The sequence below is a fragment of the Talpa occidentalis genome, unplaced genomic scaffold (assembly GCF_014898055.3).
Source record: "Talpa occidentalis isolate TD23 unplaced genomic scaffold, MPIMG_talOcc4v2.1 talOcc4.2, whole genome shotgun sequence".
Lineage (NCBI taxonomy): Eukaryota > Metazoa > Chordata > Mammalia > Eulipotyphla > Talpidae > Talpa > Talpa occidentalis.
In genome coordinates, this window is record NW_023602073.1 from 118,292,545 (window position 1) to 118,316,024 (window position 23,480).

The 23,480-nt window shown below is 36.4% G+C and overlaps 1 pseudogene; it reads right to left on the reverse strand.

Annotated features, from left to right (window-relative positions):
- Positions 1-13,456: 13,456 nt before the first annotated feature.
- Positions 13,457-22,171, reverse strand: LOC119251517 (ELL-associated factor 1-like; annotated as a pseudogene).
- Positions 22,172-23,480: the final 1,309 nt, after the last annotated feature.

Sequence of the window (23,480 nt, forward strand, 5' to 3'; positions counted from 1 at the left end):
AATTGAAAACCTTCTGGAAAGAAGTTGTTCCTTTTGGATGAGTAAAGAAAGTGGTTTCTGGTGAGGATGCAGAGAACATTGTTGAAATGACAACAAAGGATTTAAATATTACATAAACTTAGTTATAAAGAGCAAGAATGTTTCAAAATATAGAGTCCAAATTTGAAAAAAATTATACTGTGGGTAAAATGCTCTTAGAAGCATTAAATACTGTGGAGAAAGCTTTTGTGTAAGGAAGAATTAACCTATATGACAATCTTGTTTTATTTTAAGAAATTGCTACAGCCACCTCAACCCTCAGCAACCACTACTCTGATCAGTTAGCAGCCATCAACATCAAGGCAAGACCTTCTACCAGCAAAAAGATTACAAATTTATGAAGGCTTAGATAATGGTTAACATATATTTGAAGATATATTTATTTATGCATACAAGAGCTGGGGTACAGGCCAGAGATGTGGGGGGTGAGAGGATCCACCAGAGACAGAGTGGGGAACAGAACAGGCAGATTGACCGAAGTACACTGCTGAGGGGAGCAGTGGGCATGTCAGGAGAGGTCTGCTGACCATGTGGGTTTCTCCTTGACTGGCCGGGGATCGAACTCATGCTGCAGAGGCTGTGGATTACTTCATAGTGTGGTGCTTAACCCCTTGCGCCATCAGGGAGTCCCAATTGTAACAGGGTGGTCCCCAGGAAAGGGGGAGGTTCCCTGCCCCTCCTAAGGGAGGGTGGAGCTGAGCAGGAAGAGGAGAAGCTGCAGAAGAGACTGAGGAAGGAAGCAGGATGGAGCCAGGAGACCTGGAGGAGGCGCATGGAGCCTAGAGACACGTGAAGAAACTGCGCTTGTCTTGTGGGCGTGGACTGGGTGACACAGATGTGGGTGAGACCCATGGGGAGGTGACAATGGCAGCTTTTATCTTGATGTTGATTTTGCTCTTTTCCTTCCGGGCTTGTCTGGTTGTTTCTGACCCTTTGCTGTGGGTCCCCACTGGAAGATTATTTAGACTTGTGGCAGGCTTTGGGGCCTTGCTCTGGGCTGATCCCATATGGATGGACTTTTACCCACAAGGGGATGGGTAACTTTGGGTGCTTGATTTGGAAACTAGATTCTTTGCCTTACCTGTATTGTTTCCTAGTTTTATTAAAGTTCCTTCCCATTAAAGATTCCTATGTTTTGTGTTGATGCGGCGGATGGCAGAACCCATTTAGAATAGGCAGGTTTGCGGGGTTTGGGCTGCCCCTCTCCCTGTCCTATAACACAATGGTTAACATTTTTAAGCAATCAATTATTTTAAAATTTAGGTACATACATTTTAAGACTTTTTTTTTTTAATTTTTATACGAGAGCTGGGGTACAGGCCAGAGGCGCGGGAGGGTGAGAGGATTCACCAGAGACAGAGCAGAGAACAGGCAGATGACTGAAATACACTGCTGAGGGGAGCAGTGGGCAAGACAGGAGAGGTCTGCTGTGCCATGTGGGACTCTTCCTGGCCAGCTGGGAATTGAACCAGCGCTACGGAGGCTGTGGACAGCTTCACAGAGCTGCGCTCAACACACCTCACCATGGGTGAGGCCCAGTACATGCATCGTTTTTTAAAGATTTATTTATTTATTTATTTGTTTGTTTATTTATTTATTTATTTATTTATACAAGCACTGGATACAGTCAGAAGCACAGGAGGGTGAGAGAATTCACCAGAGCCAGAGCGGGGAGCAGAGCAGGCAGACTGATGAAGTACACTGCTGAGAGGAGCAGCAGGCATGGCAGGAGAGGTCTGCGCACCATGTGGGACTCTGGCCAGTGGCTGGTGATTGAACCGGCGCTGCAGAGGCTGCGGGCAGCTCCACAACCCAGCGCTCAACCACTGTGCCACCAGGGGAGGCCCCGGTACACACATTTTAAAGATATAATGTGATTGAACATTTAACAAACTATAAGTAAACTTAATATTTTTATTGAATTAACATTGCAACTATATAAGTTTTGGGTACAGTTTGATATTCATATATGCTACAGTATGATCTGCTATGGAAAATAGACCAAAAATCTGTTTTCTCTCTGCTACTAAGTAATTTACCCCCTTTTTTCAATTTGCCCATCCTTATAAGCCCATGTAAATATATAACTTGTATAAACTGAGCCACCAAATAATTTTTGTGACTTGCTTTATTGTGGTAATTGCTTTATCATGGTAGTCTGGAAGCAACCTGTGATATCTCTGAAGTAGACGTGTACAATGACAGAAATGAAAAACTTTTTGCAATATAAAGGAGAAAGTAGTCATAAAAGAAAAATAGTGTGGGGAGAAGAGAAGGGAAAGAAGGAGAAAGTAGAGAAGTCAGAAAGTTCAGCCATACGCAGGCCTAGGGCCACAGTAAATTGTACTTTACACTAAGGTGGAATTCATTTTCAAATAACAATGATTGTACATCATCCAAGAAAAGGTTAAGTTATATTTAGAGTACTGTTTAAGAAAGCAGTAAAATATGCAATGCAATTCAGAAAGATTTCCATAAAGAGATTTAAATAGCAAATCTTCAACATTTCAGAATGACACATCCTCTAAGGCTTTCTGATAGATGAGATTTTATTATATTTTCTTTCTTTTTGTCTTCCTTTCTGTTGCAGTGTTTTGGAGTATGAAGAAGGTATATAATACTATCATTCACTTAATTGACTTTAACTACATATATCCATGACAAAAACAGAAAATGAAAAAAAAAGGAAGAAAAAAAACCATGGTGGAATTTCCACCAGCTGTTCTACTCAGTGAGCATTTGCTTTAGCATGAACTTGAGCTGGAAGAAGGCCTTCGATGTTACTTCAACTTACTCTTAGGTTTCTAATGATGCCAGCACATTGCTTTGTGATTGTCGTGTTTAAAGGCACATATTTTTTGTGTCACATTACCAAATAAATGTTTCATCTGTTGAACAATTGAGAAAAACACTAAATTTTTCAAATGTTGGAGTAAAATCTGATTGTTTTGTACTAACTGAGAGATGTCGATTTCCATTGTTCATTGTAAATTAAAATTTACTGCCGTTACCATTTATAGTGATTTCTCCTCTGGTTACAAATACATATATTTTTGTGAATGGAAGAGGTAAACTATAGGAAGTTATTTGCATTAGCTACAAATTATATAGTATAAAGTCACCTCTAGAACTCTTAGAATATGATGACTAAGAATTGTGTAAGCTAAAATATTAAGCATAAATTAGGGACTAATAATGTAATTCTAAGTAAGATCTATTTGTTCTAACAGGGGCTCTAGAGAACAGAAAAATTGACTGGAGATGCCATGAACAGAAAACTGAATCCTTTGAATGGGTGCAATAGTCCAGGTTTCTTCCCATTACCTAATCCCTTAGAACTACTACCAATTGAATAGATAAAACAGTTGAACAAGCCATCCAGAGATTGAACAGCTTCACAGACTGTCCAAATTTCAGATTCCTTGGACTCTAACATCTGTTACAACCTGTTGGGTTTTGATGGTGGGAGTAGTGTGGGGTGAGGAGTTTCTTTTGCTAAGGAACTTCAATATTTCATCCTCCTCTCTTTCTTCCTTCTTAATGCTTTTGTGTACTCAACAAATGTGGCATTTTGAGAGACTGAAGGACAATTAAGAAGAAAAAAGTTTTTTAGCCCTTTGTTCTTTACCCTATATTGCCCTGAGGGAGAACCTTAATTATAGCTTTGAAATTCAAAGCAAGCTTATTTATATTAACAGAAAAGAACTGCAATTTTAAAGCACATGTGTATTATTCTTGAATTCTTTCCAGAATCTAATCTACTCTGAAACCTCTTTTTCAGAATTTGTTTGATATAGCTAATGCTGATTATCAATCAGAATTAATGCAGATGATTATCGGTAAGCTAAGTCAGCCACTATTCTAGGCACTGGAGATAAATACATGAACAAACTAAAATCCCTGTCTTTATAGAGCTTAATTTTAATGATGGAGACAGGAGATAATTGGCAAAAAAAGTAAAATGATTTCAGGTGGCATTAAGTGTTCAAAAAGGAAATTAAGTAAGACAAAGCATGAGAAATAAAGTGTGAGTGTATGCATTCTTTCTGATGAGTTGGTACTAGAAGAAAGATTTCCATGAAATGACAGAAGAGGAAAAATAATGATTTAGGGGAGAAGTGTTCAAGTAAAGGATAAAGTAAGTACAAAACCTGGGAGGGGAGCATATACTTGTCAGTGTAACTGGAGAAGAGTTAAAGTGTGAGTGAAAGGAGAAATTAAATCAGAAAGGTAACTTGGGATCAGATCATATAGAATCTAGCATGTCATGGGTTAGGATCATGGCTTTTATCTTAAGTATGATTGGAGTCCACTGAAGAGTTTTTGTGAAAAGGTACATTATCAAATTTACATTTGTAAAGGAAGCCCTTCCAGAAGGAGAAAATTTACACCAGATAGGAATTTTGATTTACACAGAAGAATGAAATGGTAGCTACATGGCTACATATAAAAGACTTTATTTCCATTATATTTAATTATATATTATATTTAAATATCATGAAAGGATAATAGACTATTTAAAGCAAAAGTAACAAAATTGTGGAATTTAAAAACATATAAAAGCAAAATGTATATCAATAGCATAAAGAAGGGAGAGGAAAATGAAAGTATACTCATAAGGTTATTATACTGTATGTGAAGTGGTAAAACATTAGTTGGAGGTAAACTGTTAAAGATAGGTATACTAGAAAATATAAACAACCACTAACATAACAAGACAAAAAGTTATAGCTAATAAGAAACAAGGAGATAAAATGGAACCATAAAAAATCCTAGTAAATTCAAAGGCAAACAGAAGGAGAAAAAGGAAGTAAAGTAAAGTAAACTAAATGTGAAATGTACAAAACAAATAGCAATATGGTAGATTTATACCAAATTACCTCAATAATAATTAAAGGTAAATGGCTTAAATACTACAACTAAAAGATAAAAAAAAGTGAGACACAATTTTGTGGTTTACAAAAGCCCACTTTAAATATAAAGACAGATTAGTTTAACAGGAAGAGAATAGAAATAATATTTCCCTTCTATAATATTTCAGATAGGTAGATTTTAGAGCAAGGAATGTTACAAAGAATAAAGATCATTTCATAATAATGAAGTGCCAATTCATCAAGAGGTCATAACAAATCTGAATGTTTGTACACATAATTGTAAGACATATATATATAAAACTCAGAGTACTTCTAAGAGAAATGGGCAAATCCACAATTATAGTCAGAGATATTTTAACTCCATTTTTAATAATTGATAGAAATACACAGAAAATTAAAACAAATTTAGAAAACCAGAACCACACTGTCAATCAACTGGACCTTACTGAGATACACACACACACACACACACACACACACATATGTGTATATGTGTATATGATTCCAATGATTAGAATATACAATCAAGCACACAAAGAATATTTACCAAGATTGACTATATTCTGAGTCATAAGACATTTCTCAACATATTTAAGACTTCGAATCCTACAAAGTATATTTCCTAACCATAATAGAATGAAGTTAGATATAAAAACAAAAAGATACTGTGGAAATCCCAAAATATCCAGAAAGTTATTAACACCCTTATAAATGAGCTTTTGACCAAAGAAGAAATATTGAGGGAAAAAGAAAATATTTTGAACTGAATGAAGATATAATATCAAATTAAAAAATTGTGGGAAGCAGTTACTATAGTAACTGGAAGGAAAATTTTAGCACAAAACATTTATATTAAACAAAAAGAAAAGTCTATCAATGACCTTGGATATGATTAAATGAAAAATAAAATAAGTAGAAGAAAGAAAGTAATAACAACCAGAGCAGAAATCAGGGAATTAGTGAATAGAAAAACAATGGTATCACAAGTTGATTTTTGAGGTCAATGGCTAGACTGATAAGAGAGAAGGTGTAAATAGGAAAGTAAGATGTGTTATCACTACAGATTCTACAGGTAGAACTTTATGACAATAAAATTGACCATTTAGATGAAATTTTCAAATACTTTGAAATACACAAACTACTAAAGTTCATTCAATAAGAAATAAACTGAATACTCCTCTGTAGTTTAAAAATTAGACAAGTGAAATACCCCGTCCAAATGTCTTCACACATGATTTCTGCCATACACTTAAGGAAGGAATAATATAAAATCTATACAAACTCCCTCAGAAAATTGTAGGGAAGGAACGGTTTCTAACTTATTATATGAAATTAATAAGATTTTGAAACCAAAAGCAGACATAAATATTATAAGGGAAGAAAACTACAGACTAACATCTATCATAAATATAAATGAAATATTCTTAGCAAAATTTTAACCAACTGAATCAAGTAATACATAAAACTGATAGTACATCATGGCCAAGCAGTGTTTATTCCAAGAGTGCCAAGTTTAAAACAATTATAAAATTTAATAATTAATGAATGCAAATCAGCAAATTAACAGACTGTATTAAGCTGCTTATATTGCAGTAACCAAATACCATAGACTGGTGGTTTAATTTATACAGAAGTTTGCTTCTCTGAATTCTGGAGTCTAGGTGCCAACTGATTCAGTTTCCAGTGAGGACCTTCTCCCTGATTGCCTTCTCTGGGTCCTTACAAGGTAAAAACAGAGAGGTTTGTTGTCTCTTTCTCTTGATAGGGCACCAGCTCTACCATATTCTGGTTCCACCCTTAGGGCCTCATTTAAACCTTTATCATGTCCTTATAAGCTCTATCTCCAAACTATAGTAACATGAGAGGTTTTGGCTTCAATATATGAATTTTGGGAGAATACAAACATTCAAAAGAAAAAACAGAAAAAAAATTAAAAAACAACCCCTATGTGACCATCTTAACAGATGTAGAAGGAGTATTTGGCAAAGTTTAACATCCATTCTTCATTTAAACAAATATTAGCAATGTAATAAATTAAGAGGATGTCCTCAAACTTTCAAAGGACATTTATGAAAAGCTTAGCTAAAATCATATATAATGGTGGAATGCCTGCCTTTCCCCTACATAATCATCATGTAGCAAATCCTGTGAATCTAAATAAAAGGCCTTAGAACTCATGAGTGAGCTTACCAAGATTGCAGGATACTTGATTGATGTAAAAATCAACTGTATTTATACATATCATGAACAATCAGAAATTTATATTAAATAACATCATTTATAATAGCAGCAAAAATATGAATTACTTAGAGATAAATCTGGTAAGATGAAGGAGTACAAAAACAATGAGAAAACTTTGGGTAGTGATGAATGTATTTTTTACTTTCATTGTGAGGATGTTTTGAATGAATTCATATGGTAAGATTTATCAAGTTGTTTAGTGCAATTTGCTATATGATAATAGTATTCGAATTCAGTGATTAGAAATTATATTCAATAAAGCTGCGATAATTTTGTTTTTTTTCCCTAGGTAAAGTAAGTTGTTCTTTGTAAATATTCAACAGCAGGTAGTGTTATATTTAGACATTTTTATGCTGAAATCTAAAAACATGATCTAACCCTTTCTATTACATCTGTTCATTGACTCCTTTTGTTGTATGTACATCTCCTGTTTGAAGAGATAGTTACACTTCATGATTTGGGTTTGAAATGATCTGATTAGTTGAATAAATTATGATACATTCATTCTAGGTTATACTAAATAATTCTTTAAAAGAACTGATTGGGTCTGTATTTATAAATCTGGAAAAAATGTAAGGTAGTATAATAGGACACCATTTTAATAAAAACCAATGATGAATTGGTTTGTGTATGATCAATCAATGTATATATTTATTTACATGATCATGGAGAAGGATGTGGAAAGATTTACACCAGCTATCATGTAGAATGGTGACTATTAAAATGGAGAAGCATCATTTCCTTCCCATGATTTCACTAGTTACTATAAATGAATATTACTTTTATAATAACAAATAATTACAAAATTAAAAAACAATTTGAGGGCCTCCCTGGTGGCACAGTTGGTTGAGCGCCGCACTGTGAAGCTGTCTGCCGCCTCTGCAGCCCCAGTTCTATCCTGGCCAGCCGGCGAGAATCCCACATGGCGAAGCAGACCTCTCCTGTCTTGCCCACTGCACTCCTCAGCAGTGTATTTCGTTAGTCTGCCTGTTCTGTTCCCCTCTCAGTCTCTGGTGAATCCTCTCACCCTCCCGTGTATCTGGCTGTACCCTGGTTCTTGTATAAATAAATCTTTTAAAAAAATTTTGATAATTTTTCTATTATGGTATCTAATTACTATAAAACATAGATGTATATATGTATATAAAACCATATGGTCTTTAAGCAAATATGAATAAATCATTAATTAAAAATAACACTTTATTATGAATACCATGATTTTAATTCACTATTTTTTCATGTAAATGTATTAAAATTTATCTTAGTAATATATATTTTGTATCCTACAAACTATGTATACACAACAAACTAGATATACTAGAGGCAAAATCTTAGGGAATATTTAATTTTCTCCTACGTTTATTATTAGAACTACATTTACCATTTAAGGTTAACCCCTAAGTTCATCACTTAGGGCAATGACTTACACCTAATTAGCATTTAATAAATGTTAGATATTGCTAAATGTCATAACTATTCATTTTTATAAGACTTAGTAGCAAGTTGTGAAGACTGTGTTTTCCAAAAACGGTTTTAACTTATGTGCTCTTCTCTATTACTACATCAAGATGTGGAGTTTATTTTTCTGTCCCCCAATCTGGATGACCTATAAATGATTTGATCAACAGATTAGAGTAGAAGCAATATGTGGTGCCAGTTCTGAGAAGAGTCCTTCACTGATCTGGCCACTCCCTTTTCCAGTAATTTCAAATATTTGGTCTAGGAATATTCTTTATTGGCATACAGCTGTCATTCTGTGAGAAGCAGAGGCATAGGGAACATACATGGCTCTACTTCAATGAGAGCCTCAACTGAGTTCCCAATTGAAATGCACTATCACCAACCATATGAGGTAGGCATCCTGGCTGTCTAACTCATTCGAACATTCAGATGTCTCTAGACCCAGCAGTCAACTAAATGCAGTTGCATAAGATATCCTAGTGAGATTCTGAGCATTTTTAATTTAGTGCACTGTTTTAAAATACTTAAAATTATGATTGGGAAGCCTATGAAATATTTATTTAAAAATTAATTTATTGACATCTTTAAAGGTGGCATTTCATAAACCAGTTTTAGAAGCCAGCTATTTTGTTTGCATAAGTTAGTGTTATTTTAAATTAGCGTAACATCTTTCACAAGACAGAACTATCTTTTTCCATTTACATATGTTCATTTCTCTGCTCACAGACATGTAAAACGTTTATCTTTTTAATCTGATTTGTGGATCCATATAGGAATTATATTATCTTAAAATACACATTCTGAAAGTCACCAACTACTAGGAGGGTTTTAATAATAGTAATTTAAGACAGAGCAGGTTTAAGTCACTCTTAACTTTCTTTAATATAATTGATTTGTGAATTTATCATTCTCACTTCATCCCAGACAAGGAGAAATATTTCACTTTATAAATCTCTGTATGTCATAGATCTTGTAGCTCAATGAGAATATACTTGTTATCTATGGTTTAAGAAACTAGAAGAGTGTGTGGATGCCTGTCCTGGACTAGCAGTCAGAGAAACTGGCTTCCACTTCCATTTGTATGATTAGGTTTCATCATTTCACCTAGGTTCTCATTTTCTTCCTCCATACACAGATATTTGCTCTTCTTTAAGTTTGTTTCCACTCTAATTGATGACAAAGCAAGGCATTTTTATTCCCAGGTCTGTCCTCTTTGTTTGCAATATCTCCTCTGGCCCTAGCTTCTAAGAGGAGGGCAACTTCTATTGTCTGGAGCAAACCGATCTTTTTTTATTTATTTATACAAGCACTGTGTACAGTCAGAAGCACGGGAGGGTGAGAGAATTCACCAGAGCTAGAGTGGGGAGCAGAACAGACAGACTGACGAAATACACTGCTGAGGGGAGCAGTGGGTGTGGCAGGAGAGGTCTGGGCACCATGTGGGACCCTTGCCGGCCGGCCTGGGATCGAACTGGCACTGCAGAGGCCGCAGGCAGCTTCACAGCCCACTGCTCAATCGCTGCATCATCAGGGAGGCCCTAGCAAACTGATCTTTAGCTTAGCTCCCAAAGTGAGTCAGGCACTTTTAGATGCCAATTCTATGTGACTGCTACTTTGAGAGGCGAGTTGAAATGTTGCAGATGTACAGATTTAGGAAGACAACCACTGATTGTTTAATATCTGTATTTTTACAACAACTCATATTATCCAGAATTCTTCCACTATTACAATTTTCTTATTTTTATTGTTGACTTTCTGTTTTTGCATAAATATAGTAATTTCTTAAAGGAATAAACCAAAAAATCTTTATATGTATGTTTTACATAAATGTAAACATGCACACCAATTTCATCATTAACTGAAACAAACTTTTAGGCAAAAGACTTTAAAAATCATTGAAGAATGAGACAATGAACCAATGACAACAATAAGATGAGCAATAAAAAACACACATTTTTGATGTTTGAGTTGGTCTTCTTATCCAACCAACTGGTTAAGGCCTCAGTTCAGAATCCCTTCTTGACTTGCCAAGTGAAAATATCCAATTTGGCTTACTTAATACATATGAATTCACATATCTATTACTCTTTCAAAATATGTAATAAACATATCACACTCACTCTTTCTCTAATGTTCCTTAATGGGCCTCTCAAATATGAAAATAATGCTTTTGGAATTTTAAAGATTTCCCATCCCTAAATCACTTACATATTAAAACTGCACATTGAAAAAACAATACTGCTGCAGAAATAAAATAGTTAATAATTGGCATTTCAAACCATGTCTTTGTTTGCTTACTAAGTCTCCTTGGATACTTGGACTTAAGTCTTTACACCTTGCCTAATCACCCATGTGTGTAGACATAGAGCAAAGATAAGGCAATTGTAGCAATTCACTTAGAGGCTTGAATGTAGTGAAATTCAGCATGGATAGTTTTCAGCTGACTCCAAACGCCTGGAAAGTTTTCTCTGGGTCAGCCCTCTGTACTCTACTGGTTAGTTTTCTCTGCCTTCCCAAACAGACTATCTGCATCTGAATGTCTATTCCTGAGGGCGCTCCAAAGAACAGAGATGAGAATCATAGTCCTTGCTTGTAAGGAGTTCAAACCTACCAGACCTCAAGAAAGAGGCAGGTCAGTATGTGCACCCAGAGTACTCCACTGGGTCAAAATGATCAGAGGAAGAGTCCACAAAGATGGCAACTACAAAATCTCAACTGTGGGGCTTGGTGGGGAGAGGAGGAGACACTGAGAAGGCACAGAGCCAGGAAGAACAGAATGGCTGTTGTTCTGTTTGAATGGCTCAGAGTACTCATGAGAAGCAGTTTTTGTGAGACCAAAGTCTTGATTACCAAAAGCTCCTTACACTGGTGGGTAAAACTGGAAGATTGGGAAAAGCACTACCAAAGGCTTTGAGGAGGAGAAAGAAAGAAGACTTATATATTTTCAGTTAAAATTCTTGGAATCTGCCCCAGCTTGAGCAAGTTCAGAGCAGTGAAATAATTCCCACATCCAGTAACAACTCAGATCTCCCAATCATGACCTTCACCCTCCCTGATCTGTCATTATCAAGGAATTATAAAACAGTGATCAACTCATTATAAAAAAGTTTCTACCTGCCATTTAATCTACTGAAACTTCATGATGGGATGAGGCCCACCACAGGGAACTAGCACCTACCTGTTACCTACACTTTGTCAAGTGGTGTGAGTGGCCTGATGGACAATGGTTTTGAGCCCACATCTCTAGTTATCTGGGGTCCCTATGTGAATAAAACAGGTGATTCTATATGGAACCACTCTAACAAAAGCCCACGATGAATGATATATTTCAACGCTAGGTCCAGAGTGCTTCCCTCCACTAACTGGGGAGGAAGAGGCTGAGTGGAGGAAAATTAGGAAGGAAAATAATTTTAAAACTGCTCTTGATACCTATGGACCAAAGCAGATGGAAATTTCTCAAGTATATTCATTCAGATTACAGAAATGGGCCACACCATACTATGGGAAAATAGACCCTATATACACTATAATGAAATATTCACAAGTGACCAGTTTCTGCAACAACAAATTCATTTATAAACTGCACACCACAGAAGGCTATCTTGTGACTTTCTTTTAGTTGTAATATAAAAAAATACAATCAGTCTGGAGACAGGCACAAATCGTGGTACAGAAGCGTGAACAGAAATACCTTATCAAAGAAAGTGTTCATTTCATATTGTAAAGTCCCAATCTAGAGTCTGTGTTTTTGAAACCTGCTGCTGGTTCATTTGTTCAGAAATGTTTCTTTGTTGCACATCTCTTCTATTTCCCCCCACACACCCCTCCCACTCTGACACCCAATGCACTGAATGAAGAACACTTGTATGGATTTACATTGAACTAAAAGTCTGATTTAACTGAGTCACATGCATCAGCACAGTGGCTGCTGGTTTCATAGGCTCCGTCTGGCCCCATATTTTTAGGGATTCTCTGGATGTGAATTTGAGCTAGAACTAACCCAACTCTTTTATCTTTTGAAATCCAATAAAAAGTCCAATGTACATTTAAGTCCCAGGGAAGGTAAACTCTGATTCCAATAAATGAGATTCAGGAAGGGAGCAGAGGGAAAAACCTGGATAGGGGGTCAGGGAAATGGGGGAGAAAAATAATTTTTTAATGTTCTTGGTACTCACTGAACTGAAGTAGGTGGAAATTTCTCAGAATACATTCATTCAAATTTTGGGTCCAATTGCCCTTTCCTTATCTGTAAACGAGGAGGTTGAACAAGCAGAGCTCTAGGCCAAGATGACATTGGAAGTCCATTTCTACACAGGCTGGTCAGCCTGGGTCAGACAAAACTTACTTAACATTTTGTACCAACAATTGAAAGTGGTTTTAATATGTTCTATACTGAAGTTTGGGATTTCCCTCTTTCTTCTACCCCTCAAGGATGGCATTTCATCTCACTGGTGCAGCTCATTGGACAAACTGGTAGTTGCTGAGGCTTAAACCTGACTTGAGTCACTGAACTAGTGAAGCTATGGCCTTTGAGTAACGTAGACCAGGGCACATGGGTCTGTTATTCACTAAGTGTTAAAACCAAATTAGAAACGCGATTGTTAGTTCTTCTCTAAATCTACCTAAACTCAGAAACATTGGATTATTGAGAAAAAAAAAATTCATGAGGAAATCACCCATCACCACCAAGTTAAAGTCTTGACTATGAAATCTCCAGTTTCAAACTCCCACTAAAATCACTGACCCACAACCTTTTCCTTAGGGCTACAAACTCCATGCTAAATCAACCCAGCCTTGCAGCATATTTCTGCTCCAAAAAGCAGACTTCAAAATAATCGGCTCTAGTTACCAGTGTTACTGCCAGACTCACTCACCTGTAAATTATTTTTGAAGGTGTGGTTGAGCTGCTTTCTTCCTTGTGGCAGCCTGGCCTGTTGGCGGGTGCTGCCTGCTGTTGTGAGACTGCTGGTGTGAAGATTTTGGAGGGGTGGCCTAGCCATTACCCTTCCCTCCATGCGGGAACTGCAGTCACTGCTGCCAGAACTGCAGACTCTCAAGTGTCTAAGTAGCTGCTTCCACTGCTGCTGCTCATCAGCTCAATAATCTCTATTTTGGCTCTCAGCTCTCCTTTAAGGTCCTCTTGTTGAGGTTCAGGTGGTAGGTTATTTCCAAGGAAGAAGTTTTGGGGGGAAGAGGAGGCTTCCTTGGAGCTCTGAAAGGCGGTTATGATGGCTATATTAAGGACAAGTGGGCTGCTGTTTCATTCTGGCTTGGATTTTACTGCTCCTCTCACCTTTGATTTTCTTTCTTTTTTTTTCACCTTTGGTTTGCTTGTCCTAAATGCTGCTACTGAGATTTTCGAGCACGTATTCATCAGTGTCGGGGGTACTAATAAGCACACAGTCTTTCTGCTAAGGCTACTTGTTACCCTCGAACACAGTTAAAGTGACTGCAGCTTTTCCCTGAAGCTCTCTCCTTTGTAGGAAGTGTTTATAGAGGCTGCCCTAAGGTCACAGCCAGTGGTGTAGAAGGTCAGCTGCCTGCCGGAGCTGCGGGCTGTTTGGTGTGGTCCGGCAGCAGCTTCTGGCTTTGGTGTGCGCAGAACTGTGCGCCGGGGTCACCGCTCTAGCACACATGGGGATCCGAGCCAGCACCCACTCAGGGCCTGAAGCAAGCCCAATATTATAATTTTCCTGATTGACATGGATTTGAACATAGGAATTGACACAATTAATAACAGGATGCTGGCAAAATACAGATATTTACATATTCAGTTTCTGTATGCTTTCTAATTGCTGTGGGCATGCAGTCTTTATTTTTAGGCAACCATGAAAAACAAGGTGGTACTCTCAATGGCCCATTCAAAGAACTGTGACAAATACTTCCAGGCATGCTGTTTTCCACATTGCTTTATGCTCTGGAGTAAAGAGGAATACTGGATATAGAATTTGAACTTTAATGAATGGTTTTATGCAAATAAAATGATAGCAACAATTTTCACAACATTTTAACTAATCCCGCTTCTCGTTAAATATTTTTTTTCTTTTTACTTCTAGATTGCCTCCCTTCATGGTCTCATGATCTGCAGTGAAACCTTGTCATTTAGAAGCATACCTTAAAATGAGCAAGACAAATACAATCCAATCTCCCTAACATCTGTGATGTTCAAAGGAGTTATGTTGGTTGCTTTCTCATTCTTTTATTTATTTTTTGCATAGTCTAGCACTATTTTTTTTTCCACTACCATTCCTTATACCCCTTTGACTTTTCTCCCACCCTTCCCTCTTAACCTCAGAAGGTTCATGTCATTCATTAGTGTCTACTATCTTTTGTAAGTATTTTGCCTTGTAGAATTGATTGCTATGGAAGCATCCAATATTTGTTTATGTCATTCTGACATTTTCACAGTTGAATTATAATGTGTCTTGGTATTATTTTGTTTGAAACTCTTTGGACCTTTTGGATCAGTACACTTTTTCCTCCTTCAGATTTATTGAACAGATGTTCTCAACAATTATTTCTTAAAATATTTTTGAATGCTTTGCTCTCTCTTTTTTCATTTTGGGACTCCCATGATATGAGTAGTTATTTCTCTTTACGTTATCCCAGATAGCACTTACATTGTTTTTATTTACTATTTTGATTTACTGTTTTTTTCTCTTTGGTGTTCTATTTGTGTGTTTTGTGCCCTTGAACTTTCAAGCTAACTAATTCTCTTCATTACTTGCTACAGTTGAGGCTCTCGTATCTTTCAATTCAGTTACAGTATTTTATCAATTCATTATCTCTAGTTGTAACAAACTCAGATTTTCTCTATCTTCATTGTGTTTTTCTTTTTAGAATCAATCATTTTTTTTTTTTCAATGTGGCAAGCATGGTTATAGTGTTACCTTGGACTCCTAATATGCTTAATCAGGCATATTCAGTAGTTGTCCTGGAGTAGGATTTCTCTTGGGGTGTTTTTATACCAGCATTTGTGTTATGTTCTTTTGACACCTCATTTTAAGTTTTATGGGTTGCAATAGAGCATGTCCTTGTAGCTTAGTAAATTGGCTTATACCACTCCTACAAGAAGGTAGGCATGACCTTAGGGTTTTTTTCACTCAGCATTTTTAGGTGTCTATTGTATCATAGACTGATACCTTTGTACCTGTCTGTATGGCTATGGCACTAAGGGTAACTCGATAAGGGTAAATAGGTAGGTAGGAGCCAAGACATATACTGAAATGTTGTTGCCAATGTTTCAAAGTTCTTGCATGCTGTGCGTGCAGCAGAGCTGTGTGGTGAGGGCCCACAGCGGTCCCCTGGACAAGGCCAACTCCTCAGTTAAACCATCAAGTACAGTGTCATTTCAAGCCTAACCCCCAAGACGTAGTTGTGCAATAGATGTAGCACTAGATGGAAGCATAGTTGAGATCGGTCACAACTCAGAATATTTCTCTCTTCTGTATGAGGTCTTATTCTAGGGCATTTGCTGCTGTCAAGATTAGGTGCTTAAGGGCTGGTTAGTGAGAGCACATAGTTACTATCTAGATTTTGTCCTGGGTGGGGTAAGGCAAGTTTTTTTTGCATATCATAGTCTCAGGATGCAAACAATATCCTCTTCTCCGAGGAGACACAGGTGATCTGATCTGGCTTGTCCATCTGTTCGGGCTGCAATTATTCTAGTTTGGGAGCCATAGGCTCAAGCCCATAATCACCACTCTGCACCCTTATTCCTATTGTTCTTCAGCGGTGCACGCTCTAGCTTGCATGTCAACTCTGTAAACCGCCTTCTCTATGTAATGTTGGTTTTTATAATGTCCCTATTGTGGGTGTGTGTGCTCTTGAGTTAACAATAGAGAGGCTTCCCATAGCAGCTGCTCCTCTCTCCCCTGGGTTGTACTGCCCTTGGAGCTCTCTAAACACAGTTTAATTACAGTTTTTCTCCCCCTGTCTGCTGTGCCTTTGCTCTTGACGTATGCGACAGTCATCCATTCATCTTTCAGAAGTTGTTGCCTTTGTTTAGTTGTAATTTGGTTGTGATTATGTGGAGGAGGTGAGTCTGGTATCTTCACATTGCCATCATTTTGCTATGAGCTGAGCTATAGTCTTGTTCAGTATTTTCATAAAGAAAAGTAGTATTAAAAATGAGCCCACATTGATAACAAAACCTCCCAAATATATTAAATAGGCCAATCCATAAAAGTAACAGAAATAGGACACATGGAAAAATGTTTATCTTTTTGAATAATTGAAGAAAAGCAAATGTATAAAGTAATATGTATCAAAAGTCTTTAAAATGTTCACACTTTTTTTGCTTGTTATTTGTTTTATGAAATATTTCCTGTTTTGCATTATTTTCAGTGTTAAAAAATGAAAACCAACACCAATAATAGAGAAATGACATGTAAATACTCAGGCCCAAAACAAAATGAAATTAGGAAGCCAGGAAGCAGGCAGAGATGGAAACTGGAGTATTTGTGTGACCATGTGAACCTGGACTTGAGTCTGCATTTTGGGATAATGTTCTTAGAGGATGACACAGGGACCAAGAAATAAAACTCAGAATCTACCCAAGATGTTGGGTTAAACAGAAAATTACCTTCTATTAAGTGGAACAATAAAGATTTGTGGCCTCTGTTTAGGTTTGCAATAAAGACTTCAGACAACACAAACTAAGATGGTTGTCACCACCAGAACCTAGCTAAATTTTACTATAGGGAGTAGGGAAAATGAACAAAGAGTTAAGATGCAAGAAAAAACAGGGCAAAGAAATTGGTAAATATGAAGATAAACCTAAGCCTCCCAAGCTATATTTGAGTGTATCACTATAAATCTTATTTTGTGGAATAATAAGTAAGTAAATAAAATGATCAATAATAATATCATGTAAGTTAGGAGAGGATTAAATGGGATTAAGGTATTCTAAGTCTCTTGTATTTTTCAGGAAAAGATATTGACCATTTTAAACATTGCTAAAATAACCATTCACATTAAAATTCCTGAGATAACAACAAAAAGAAGAGCTGTAGAACATATAACTTTCAAATTAATAGTATGAAAAAACATTCTACAATTTAAAATGAGACAAGAAAGAAAAGAAAAGACTACAGAAAAGACAGGATAAATTTTAAAAACTTTGGGTAGAAAGAAATTCAAATTGTCAGAAGATAAATGCTCCAGTTAAAATCTTTCCTAGACCCTTTCAATATCAATGTTAATACTGCCAATATTCTCCATTCAAATAGTTCTCTCTTATTTCCATTTCTCTGTCTCTCTCCCTCTCTCTCACTTTTTTACAGCTTTCTTTACATAGTATTCTTACAAGTTTATTTATGTAGTATCTAGAATAGTGCCTGGCAAATTGAGAGTAAAGTGTATACTTGTGGAATGAATGAATAATCAATTTGGGTTTATTCCAGGAATAAAAATTTGTATAAAAATAGAAAATCAATTAATGTAATTTACCACATTCACACACTAGAGGAGGAAAGCTGTAAGATAATTTCAATAGGTGCAGAAAAAGGATGTGATAAAATCAACACCCATTCATAATTTAAATAAAACCAAAATCTTGTCTTAGCAAACAGAAAGAAACTTCCTTAAAATGGTAAAGGATATCTATTTTTTTAAATACTAACAAACTACAAAAAACATTATTCTTGATGTCATAATTTTAAGTTTTCCATTTGAATTGGGGGTAAAGAGGCCCTCCATCTTTAGTTCTCTTTGTTACAAATAAATTACAAAAAAGTCAACGAAACAGAGTATGCATATTACAAAGAAAAAAAATCAGTCATTATTCTCAGAAAACTTAACTGAAAAAAATTAAAAGAAATTTACTAAAATTTATTAGAATTAATATACTCATTTAACAAGTTTCTTAGATCTAAAAATCAGAATAAAGAATAACATTTGACTTTCTATACAATAAGAAAAATAGAAAATGAAATTAGCAATATTATAAAATCACCCATTATAAAGGAATAAATAGTCATACATGGATATCACCTCCATAGAGAAAATTATAAAACTTTAATTAAAGTTATTAAAGGAGACCTACATAAAGAAGAGCTGTACCATAGTAATGGAGTGAAAATTTAATAGTTATAAGAGGCCAGTTCTTCTATTGACAAGTGAATTCAACAAAATTCCAAGAAGTTTCCCACTAAGGTTTCAGTTTGGAGATGGGAGATGCTGTACAAATCTAACAAGCTTATTCTATTGTTATGCAGAAATGCCAGGGATTGATTGTGGCCCAAGTGCATTTAGGTATGAACAGAATAGAGGGAATTTGCTTAACTGTAATATCTAGATTTTATTATATATATAATAAATAGATATATAATAAATAAATATATAATAGATTTTATTATATATATAGTGAGATATCAATTCTGTGTGGAATATGCAAGTGGTATAGAAAAGGGAACCTAAAATCAGACCAGGTATAGAGACATTTGATAATTTTATGGAAGCTAGATAGAAAAAGAATGACCTTTACAATAAATTGTATGGAATAATTGATTATCAAAATTGAAAAAAGTAAAATCCTACATTTTTTTAAGATTTATTTATTTATTTTATACAAGAACCGGGGTACAGACCAGCTGCGCGGGAGGGTGAGGGGATTCACCAGAGACAGAGCAGGGAACAGAACAGGCAGACTGAAGAAATACCGCTGAGGGGAGCCGGGGGTGAGACAGAAGAGTTCTGCCGTGACATGTGGGTTGCTCCGAGGCCTATGGGGATCAAACCGACACTGCAGAGGCTGTGTACAGCTTCACAGCACTGCGCTCAACTGCCTGTGCCACCAGGGGAGGCCCGTAAAATCCTACTTTTTACCCAACACAAAAACACTAGTTCTAGATGGTGTATAGATTTACATGGGAAAAACAACATTGTAAACTTTGGAAAGAATATATTTGAGAATATTTATGAATAAATTTTGAGAAGGACATTCAAACAGAAAAAAAGGCACAAAACTAATGGAAAACATTGATAAATTTGTTCACATTAAAATTAAGCAGTTATTTTTATTAAAGAAAAATAATGAAAGACAAGTGGAAAAGTAGACAAATTCATTCAACATGAATAATGGATGAAGGGCTAGTGTTCAGGGAATATAAGAAACTCCTTTCCATCAATTCATAAAAGAAACTTACCGAGGGAAAAAAAAAATCACTTAAGTGCACAATCTGTTACAGGGCAGACCTGTAATAGGCAAACCTGCCTATTCTAAATGGGTTCTGCCATCCGCCACATAAACACAAAACATATGAGACTTTAATAGGAAGGAACTTTAATAAAACTAGGAAACAATACAGGAAAGGCAAAGAATCTAGTTTCTAAATCAAGCACCCAAAGTTACCCGTCCCCTCGTGGGTAAAAGTCCATCCAAATGGGACTGGCCCAGAGCAAGACCCCAAAGCCTGCCACAAGTCTGAAGCATCTTCCAATGGGGACCCACAGAAAAGGGTCAGAAACAACCAGACAAGCCCGGAAGGAAAAGAGCAAAATCAAAATCAAGATAAAACCTGCCATTGTCACCTCCCCATGGGTCTCTCACCCACATCTGTGTCACCTAGTCTACGACCAAAAGGCAAGCACAATTTCTTCACATGTCTCTCCATTCCATGTTCCTCCTCCAGGTCTCCTCCTGGCTCTCCATCCTGCTTCCTTCCTTCTCAGTCTCCTCTGCAGCTTCTTCTCTATGCTCAGCTCCACCCTCCTTTTGGGTGGGGCTGGAAACCTGGAACCTCCCCCTTTCCTGGGGACCACCCTGTTACATACCTAGAACAGGAAATCCAAATGGCCAATTAATTTATGAAAGTCTGTTCAAATTTACTAATAATCAACTATATGCCAATAAAAGCCATAATGATTTACAATTTCCAGCTTTTTTTTAAAAAAAGATTGACAATTGAGAGTATTGGCAAGGATATAGAACAGGAATTCTCTTCCTTTCCTGATGACATTAACTAGTATTGTTGGATATGTTCATGTTGAACAACTCAGACATTTACTTCCTAGATTATACTTCTATTTATCCATGCATTAGATTTTTATTGAGCGCCCATAAATGACAAGCACTGTTCTAGTGCCGGCGATAGAGCTATGAATATACCAGAGGACAAAATTTATGTCATACTGAAACTTATATTCTAGTGTAGGAAAACAGACAATAAAGAATATAAAGGTAATCAGAAAGTGCTATGGAAAAAATACATCCGGGTGTTTGGAATTGAGAGTTCAAGGTGGGGTGCAATTTTAAATAGCTGCAGACTGCAGCCTTGTGGAGAAGGGATATTTAAGTAAAGGCTCCAAGACTGTGAGAGAGTTAACTAAGCAGATGTTCAGGGCTGCATGACAAAGTATAGAAGACTGGTAACTTAAATAGTAGAAGTTGACTTTCTCACAGTTCAGGAAGCTGGAAAATCTAAGATCAGGGTTCTGGCAGTGTTCAGTTTCTTTGAGAATTTTCTTTTGACTTGCAGATGGCTATTGTATTAATTTGTCCTCAAATGGTGGAGAGAAAAAGAGTGTGAGCTTTTTAGTCCCATTTCTTAAAAAAACATTAATCCTATCAGGTCATGTTTCCACCCTGATTTCATTTGACCTTCATTACCTTGTTTTAGGTGCACTATGCAAGTAGTCACATTGAGGATTAGGGCTTTAGCATATGAATGGTGAGGGAACACAATTTCAACCATAACAAGGGAGCCCTGGCACTGGTGCCCTGCAGAAAGCCAAGTTACTTGCATGGCTGAAGTGGAGTGAAGGAGGAGAGTGTATTTAGAGATGCGGTCAGGGAAGTTATAGGGGCCAAAGTATTTAAGACTTTATAAGTCACTGCAAGGATTTTGACATTGTGGAAGAAATGAAGAACAGAAGAGTATCATGATCTGAATTATACCTTAACAGTTAAGACCCAGTTGTTAAATGGACTCCAGACAAGATGGAAGCAGGGTTACCAGTTGGAAGCTATTACAGGAATATGGAGGGGAAATAAGTTGGCTTGGACCAGCGGGGACCAGTGATGTTAGTGATAAATATTCAGATTCTGGGTGTTGTTTGAAGACAACAGGATTTGCGGAAAGATTGGACAGAAGAGTGTGAGACTTAGCCACTATTCCTCCATCTTGTGTATAACCACCATCTTAGTATTTCAAGTTTTGCTTACTCAAGACTAAATAGCCTGCATTCCAAAAAGGGTTTATGACCCCCACCCCACTCTGGTCTTATCTCAGACGGCCAGCCATAGCGGAGCCGAGTAATGGGTCTAACTGGCCATAAAATAGGACCAAGCAATGCAGGCCACTAATGGGGTCAAACTAGCCATAAAATAACTGTGTACCCATGGTTGTTAGGAAATGCACCTGTGTAACCAATGAATGATGCACCTGTATAACTAATGAATGATTGCCAACATGATTTAATTTTTAGAAATCTATTTGTACCCTTATATAAGATCCCTGTTCCCTTTGTTCAGGGCTCCTGACCTCCGCCGTTACATCGGTGCGTGTCGAGAGCCCGGTCTCGAGCCAATAATAAACTCCTTTGTGTTCTTGCATCGGCTGTCTGTGTGTCCTTGGGGTCTGCACTGGTCTATGTTGGGCACAACAAAGAGTATTTGAAAGAGAAGAGCATCAACAATGGCACAAAATTTTATGTCATTCAATGCATTTAATTGCATTTAAGTGGCATTGTTATTAAATAAAATGGGAGGGTATAGAGAAAAAGTTTTGAGAGCTAAAATTGGAGGTGAAATTCTAGACATATTCATTTTAAGATGTTAGACTTGCAAATGAGACATTGAGGTGTTGTATACTTGGATCTATAATTCAGAGGAGAGTTCTACATTCCAAATATAAATGTGGACATCATGTGTACAATCAAAGTCAGCAACATCAGGAATTTTAAGTTATGAGACTGGATAGGATCACTAGGTCAGTGAGTGGAGATGAGGTAGCAAGTTCTAAACACTGCACAGTGGATTAACCTGACGCTAAGATAAACTCCCTATTGTTTGTAAAAGAAGACATGTACAGAATAGTCGTAGTCACATGGTTCATAGTAGCAATGAACTAAAGAGCACCTACGTTCCCATTAATAGTAGAATGGGTAATACAGATCATGGATTATTGTACATTATTTGTGTGATGAAATACTTTATAACAGTGACAATGAATGAACTAGGGTAACAGGTACCAACATGAGCGAATCTCAAAAATAAATATTGAAGGAAAAACATAAGGCACATAAGAATACATGTTATGATTTCTTTTATACAAAGTTTAAAATAAGACAAAATTTGAGCAGTATATGTACTGATACATTACCACAGAAAAAACTGAAATAAATAATAAGAAATGATGAACACAAAAATTGGGGCCAGAGGGGTTTGTGATTAGAGGTCATTACAGGTTTGTAACAAAACAAGAGCAAGAACACAAGATTGTTAGTATGGTTTATTGCAACTTTAAAAAAAAAAATTCAAAATTGCAGAGAAGACTGGAAAGAATTACACCAAAATGCTAACAGTTGTATTTAGAGGGTGACCTTTTGTTTGATTTCTTTTCTGTTTATTTGCTAGTGAAGCGAAGGAAGCAAGAACAAAGCCACTGAATTTCTTGTTAATTAACCTACTTTAATCACAAATATTTCCTTATGTTTTATCATTTTTAGTAAAAACATGAATGACATTTTTCTGTTTCCTTTTTTGGGGATATTTTAACTTTCTAAAAATACAGAATATGTTGTATTTATAATGATAAAATTAACGTTAAAGTTGAATTATCATTCCTCTCCACCCCCCTTCTTCAAAAACAAAGCAAGCTATTTAAAAAGGTTTTCAGGATGTCCTGATATATATTTAGTCAT